Consider the following 6,977-nt stretch of genomic DNA (forward strand, 5'->3'; position numbering starts at 1 on the left):
TGACCCCGACGTGACTTGAACACGCAACCTTCTGATCTGGAGTCAGACGCGCTACCATTGCGCCACGAGGTCACAGCGAGCAGACGACTCTGCGTCGCTAAAGACCTCGCCGCGCCGGCACGGTCCCGCGGCTGGGAACACCTAGGCTCCGAGACGCGGTCCCCCCGGCGCGCGTCCGAGGGGAGGAGCTCGAGCGGCCCGCTCCTCGGCTTCCGGGAAACCGGCGCTCGGCGGCTTCCGACCCCGGGCCGGGCGCCGCGGCGGCGGAGACGCGGCCGCGGGGGCCGGGCGGGTGGCGGCGGGGCGGTGGGGGGTGTGGAGGGGGAGATCGGAGGCGGCCGGGGTGGGAGCGGGAGCGGCTCCCGAATTCCGCGGGGCGGACTCGCCAGGCCCTCCGGCCGCCGCGCGGAAAATGGCGGCGGCCGCCGCGGCGCGGGTTCGAGGACGCTGCTCCCGGTGGCCGCGACACGGCGGGGCCGGGGCGGGGGAAGGAAGACGGGGCGCCCCCCCCCCCCCAAGCCGGGACTGTCCTGTGAACTGTAAAAGGAAACATCTTCTTTGAGGAGGGTCAGCACAGTATCTGGAAGAGAGCATCAGAGCCGCTGAAAACGCCGCCATCCAGAGACCGCCACTGCTGACGCTCGTGTGCATTTCTTTTTGCAGAGTTTTACCGGCTGTGTGTGATCCCCAGTATATTTTTGACCTTTGACTCGATGAATGGAACGCGGAGCGAAAAGTAGCCGCACGTTTGCACGCGGTGTAAATCCTTGCTTGTCTGGCGCCCGGATCAAGACAGGGAACATCAGCGTCCCCCTTCCGGTCACTTCGGATTCATTTTTGAGATGGGATTTTATGGCACATAACAGTTTGTCAGTTTCCTCGCTTGTCGTCATCTTGTCCGCGTGTTTTAGTTAATGTTTTCTCCTAGCATGATTTTAAGGGGCTCATGGTCCACCTCTTGGAAGTCTTAAGTCCCTACTTTTGGACAGTACTTTTTCCCCCCTTTATTAAGAAAAATAAGACTATTAAGTGAGTAAGCTCTTGAAATTAAAAAAAAAAAAAAAGCCATTAGTTATATACACCACTATCCTTGTCTAGAAACATGAAACATCAATCAATTCTAAATACGACACCCACAGGGCCTGGTGTTTTTCAGAGAAGGAACGACCTGGAATGGGCCTCACTGTAGGAGGGAAAGAGGAATGGTGTCTGGGGCTCTCAGTGAAGCCAGTGGGGGTGAAGGGCATCTCACCATCCTGGTTATTCTGGCAGCTAAGACCCCCCCAGAGGTTCTCCATGTCAAACGGGATAGGAGTCTTGGCATGTGCTTGTGGCCAGGTGTGAGCATAGCGGGCATTTTAACAGTGAGTCCTGAGGCAGCCTGCCAAGGGTGTCAGAGAAGCAGAGAAATGTCCCCAGGGCCAGGCACGAGTCAGCTAGCCCCAGGTTACTGATTACATCTACAGATATCCAGACGGGAGTCACTTCCTTATTGCTTTTGATGGCCCCGGGGGGTGAATTGTAACTGGGAAGGAATGTCAGCTAGGGAGTGGTGGAAACAGCTTGGCCTTGGCCACAAGGCAAAGTCACTGAGAGGAGAAGCCAGTGCCTTTTCCACCGAGGCCAAGAGTCCAGAATCTACTGGAAGAAATGCTTCACACCCAAGGCAAGACCAGAGACACTCTGGAATCCCCCGGCTCAGATTTTTGGATACACCTGTCATGTCCCCGCCCTCCTGGGGACCAGGATGTGGAACCAACGGCCAGTTTTTCTAAACTACAGTGTGGTAATGCAGTCAGACGAAGGGACTAAAGAGATTTGGGCAGATATAATTAAAGGGTCCTTTTAAAAGTTAGACGCCTGCTTGCCAGGGCCAACCAAAGTGACGGGAGTGAGGCAGTTATGCTGATGTGCAGGGCTGAAGCCTCTTGTGTACAATTTTGATACTTTGTGTATCTTGCATTTTTTGCATTGATATATATATATATATATATACACACATATATATATATATTTTATATATTGCATTATTCTTAAATTTATCTTGACTGCTGAGTTTTTTTGGAGCCACCCACACTTGTATTTTGCACGGGGGGGGAATGCCTCACTTGCCTCACCATCATCCCAGCCTGTGGCTCACTGAAATTCTGTGACTGCCCAGAAATCACACAAAACTGTTTTTTTTTTTTTTTTACCTTAGAACCAAACCCTATTAAAACACACACACACACACACACACACACACACACACACACACACACAACTTCTGTTTAAAAATACAGAAAATTTCAAAATTACGCAACAGTCATTCTCCAGTTAAACACAAGAAGAAGGTAATCGCCAACATTAGCAAGGTGTGGGGAAAACGGTGAATATTTAGAATTCACGAAATACTGGAACAGAATGTAAACTGATACTAGCTATTTGGGTTGTAATGTAGCAAATGCTTCTGTCCAGGCATTTCCTCTTCTAGAGAATATGCACTAAAAGAAACAGTAGTCAGTAAAGTGTCTGACTTTTGATTTTGGCTCAGGTTATGATCTCTTGGTTCCTGACATCGAGCCTCACATCTGGCTCTGTGCTGACAGTGCAGAGCCTGCTTAGGATTCTCTGTCCCTCTCTCTCTGCCCCTCCCCTGCTCTCTCTCAAAAAATAAATGAACATTAAAAAAATAAAATAAAGTTAAGGGTGAATGCAATGATGGACCTTCAAGATTGTTCTCATCAGAACTGTGTTTGTAATAATGAAGCACCAGGAGCCGTCTTGACTGTTCTCTTGTTCAAGTTCAGCCTGGATTTACAAGGGAGGCAGGGAAGCTGGCCCTGGAGTGAGTGAATACACAGGGACACTTGACTAAAAGGATGTGGCAGCGAGAACTCCAGAAATAACTGCTATGGAGAAGGAAGGCTGCAGAAATTATAGCAAGGGCTGCCTCGCCCCTGAGAAAAACATGTTAACTTTGGCTTCTCCGTCTCCGCTTCGTGTGGCATCATCTCAGACCCAGGCAATTGCTCTCTTAGAAAAACTTTTTACTTGGCTTCTATTTTCCAAGGGGCTGAAAACGTTCCAACTCTCCAAAGCCCATCAAAGGCGTCCTCGATCTTTCTGATCTACACATTCCTTTTCCAGCAAATGCCAACCGGGACCTGAACTCTGAGAGAAGGGTAATACTCTGTGGAGTGGGTGTCCTCTCTGTAACGCAGCTCTGGGGAACAGCCTCATTGCAGGCTGGGTTCTTGGGGGTGACACCTGTGAAAGGAAACGGGAGGAAGCCGACCCGGAGGAGGGTGGGGGCAGCTGTCAGGTGGCGATATAGACCTGCCAACCTGTGGGGTGGCTCAGGACAAAGACTGCCTGGCGGAGGAACCCCGTGTCACAGGTCAGGGCCACTCCGGGAGGAGTGCAAACTGTAGCGGCCAAAAGCTAACAGCTGGAGGCTGTCTGCTTGCTTCTCCACTCTTCCGAAGGAAAAACACCCTGGAAACTGGTCGAACATTTAAATTTTCACTGGGAGCCAGGGTGGTGTAATCCAGGACCTTAGCCTCCTGATTAACTGACAGTAAGTAAAGGCCACTCCTAAATCAGTGACGGGAGATGGAACTTGAGTCCGGTGGCTGCAGAGAGGCAAAAACACTGCAGATTTGGGGCGGGGGGATGGAGGGGGGAACTGTAGGCTTTTTTTTTTTTTTTTTTTTTTTTTACTTTAGGCATTTTTTTAAGGCATTTCAATTTTCGTGGTAATTTTCTTTTATGCCAGATTTTCATTCTTTTTTTTTTTTTTTCTTTTATTTTGAGAGAGAGAAAACGAGCGGGGGAGGAGCAGAGAGGGAGACAGAATCCCAAGCAGGGTCCACAGTGTGAGCCCAGAGCTGGACGCAGGGCTCAAACTCGTGAACCCATGAGATCACGACCTGAGTCAAAATCGAGTCGGACGAGGAGGTGGTTCAGGCGACACCAGGGAAATTTGGCTCACTAGTCAGGTCTTGATTTTTTTTTTTTTTTTTTTTTTTTTTTGAAGTAAGCTCTGTGCCCTTCATGGGACTTGAACTCACGACCCTGAGATCAAGGTTGCATGCTGTACTGTCCGAGCCAGGCAGGCGCCCCTGGGCTTGAATATTTTTCAATGGTTTCATTAAAAGTTTGCCACATTTTTTCATGGCCAGAGGGGACTGGGGCAGCATGGATACCCTTTACATCGGAGAAATGGAATTCTGGAAGCTGGAAGGTTTATGTCTGTTGGCGTATCAGCTGTGGGTGCTGTCTAGCTAGTCCCTATGTGACAATAAACGTGACTTTCTCAGTTTGTCTTTGCCCCATATGACCATGTGGGCTGCACTTGTCTCCGGAGATGTTTTCCAGCCTCATTTTACTAAACCCAAAGGCCCTGCTTACTGATGCTCACCAGGCACACCTGAGTGGCTCAGTCGGTTGCGTGTCTGACTTTGGTTCAGGCCATGATCTCACAGTTTGTAAGTTCAAGCCCCACACCTGGCTCACTATTGTCTATGCAGAGCCCGCTCCAGATCCTCTGTCCCCCTCTCTCTGCCCCTCTCCCGCATGTGCTCTCTCAAAAATAAATAAAATGTTGAAAAAAAAAAATGCTGACCAAATGCATCTGATGGAAACGGAGGCTTAGTGAGTAGGGGCTACGCGCAGAGATCGGCCTCACTGGCAGGCACGGCCCTGTCATTCCGTCAACGGCAAGATGAAGACGCTGTCTTTTTCGGACTACAACAGAGCTCTTCTAATATAGTTTGTGACTGTAAAAAGGAGAGACTTGTTCCTATTATCAGAATTTAATGGTGGAGTTGAAATGTCTTCAGCGACACAGACAAAGACCAGGGTCACTGTGAGGAGATCCACTCGACCAAGGAGTGAGCAAAGTATACGTAGGTGGCTGGGTGTCAGGACAGAGGTTCCAGTCCTGCTGTCCTTGCCACCTGCCAACTGTGTGACGTCAGACAGGTCACCCAACGTTGCTTTGCCATAGAGACCTCAGTTCTAAACTGGGAGCAGTAGAACTCATCTCAAAGGGGTTGTTGTTAAGGATTCAGCAAAGCAATGCTCTACCAAGAGATTCCAGACAGAAGTGTTGGTTCCTAATATTAAGCGTGACTACAAGGCTTCCACAGACGTGTCGGAATGGAGAACTTGGGTGGCGTACAGAGCTGACCAGCATGGAAGGAGATGTAATTTAACTTAGCTCTGGGTTCTCTGTAAGCATGAGTAGGAACTGAGCTTGCTGTTAATACTTACTGTGGCCTCATCTAAGCCAGAAGACAGCTATGGTCCTGGCCCCTTTTCCCACTTTACATTCTCAGATTGGTTTTCTCTAATACATATTGTTCTCGTTCTCTGAGTAGGCTCTAACGGACTCCGGTCAAGTCACTTCAATTGCAGGCTCCGAATAGCCACAGAGTGAACTTCCTGCGTTATTGGATGGATATGTCACCACATACTGGGGAATCGTCACCACAAAGTGTTTCATAAACCTACTCTGAGTGGTCTGGAAACTCACCTCGTATGTTATCAATTACTTTTCCTGAGGGCCTACTATGTCTCTGGTGCCATAGTAGCTATTTGATATTTTACTTGGCTTCACCTTTACAACGAATCTGCTCTTGAATTCTTCTATTGTACAACTTTACCTTCTTTGGTGGTCTGTATTCATTTTTTCTCGTTTTGTCATATATGCGACAACTTCCTTTAAAGAGCCTTCTGCTGGTCTCCCTCTGTTCCCCCCTAAGAGGTTTTCTGCTTTGGGCTTCCGTTCATATTTTGACAGTATTATAAAGCCTCTTGCATTAAAAAAAAATTTTTTTTTAACGTTTATTTATTTTTGAGACAGAGAGAGACAGAGCACGAACGGGGGAGGGTCAGAGAGAGGGAGACACAGAATCTGAAACAGGCTCCAGACTCTGAGCTGTCAGCACAGAGCCCGACGCGGGGCTCGAACTCACGGACCGTGAGATCATGACCGGAGCTGAAATCGGCCGCTTATCCGACTGAGCCATCCAGGTGCCCCAAGCCGCTTGCATTTTTATGGAGATGGTTTTGAACATTTAATCCGTTGTCCGGTCCATTGAGATCTTCTCTTTCTGAAGGGACATTTTCCGGAGAATAATACAGTAATAGAGACTCCCAAAACATTTCAAGAAATTCTGGCCCAGGACTTAGGTTCCCCATCTCCCCCAGGATAACAATTAGCCAAGCAATCCACGGGTTCCTTAAGAGACAGACCTGTACTCTCCACACCTTTCTAAGCACTGCTTTGAGGTTCTGATGTTTCTTAGCCAGCACGGGCTCAAAAAGGCAACCTGTCTGCTCTATGAACACTTGTAGCCACTCTCAAGACCTAGTTCCTCGTTCCCTATTTTGATTTTCCTCTATAGGGTATGACCCTTATTTTCGTTCTTATACCCTCAACTCAGTTTCTTCGATAGATGTTTCCAAAGATTAAATGGGTTTCAGACCAAATTTGTTCTAGAAGCTCTCGAGTTGTCCAGCTGGCCAGTGGCCTGCACCGAGGACTTCTGTGCCTTCGCCCGAAGACATCGTGTGGCATGGGGGCATGGCCACGAGGGAGGGAAGCAACAGGTGCTGCACCAGCGAGGCTGGGGGCTTGGAGCGGAGGCAGTGGTGGGCCCGGGAGTCGAGTCCGGATGGGCGACGGCCGAGGATGGGGCAAGGAAATCCGAGGTCTGAGGTTGGGCCCGAGTCCCCGGAGGCGCGACAGACCAACGATGCCGGCTCAACAGAGCGGGTGCGGAGCGCCTAGAGAGCTGGGTCCTACCGTCGGGAGCCGAGACACCGACCGCCTCTCTGCCCGCCCCCTTAAGCCCAGGGTTGGACCTGCGCCTGGCCTTTTAGCCCCATCCCGCGCCCGCCGAGCCAATCGGCGGCTGAGGTTCCACGCGCGTCACAATGGGCGTCTGTGACGTCGAGGGGGGGGGGTCACCTCGCCACGTGACCCCACC

The 6,977-nt window shown here is 50.2% G+C and overlaps 1 non-coding gene across 1 annotated transcript; it reads right to left on the bottom strand.

The window, feature by feature from the left end:
* On the bottom strand, positions 1-72 carry TRNAW-CCA. Its single transcript has one exon. It is a non-coding gene; the product is annotated as a tRNA-Trp (tRNA).
* Positions 73-6,977: the final 6,905 nt, after the last annotated feature.

This window comes from Leopardus geoffroyi, chromosome E1 (genome assembly GCF_018350155.1).
Source record: "Leopardus geoffroyi isolate Oge1 chromosome E1, O.geoffroyi_Oge1_pat1.0, whole genome shotgun sequence".
Classification (NCBI taxonomy): Eukaryota; Metazoa; Chordata; class Mammalia; order Carnivora; family Felidae; genus Leopardus; species Leopardus geoffroyi.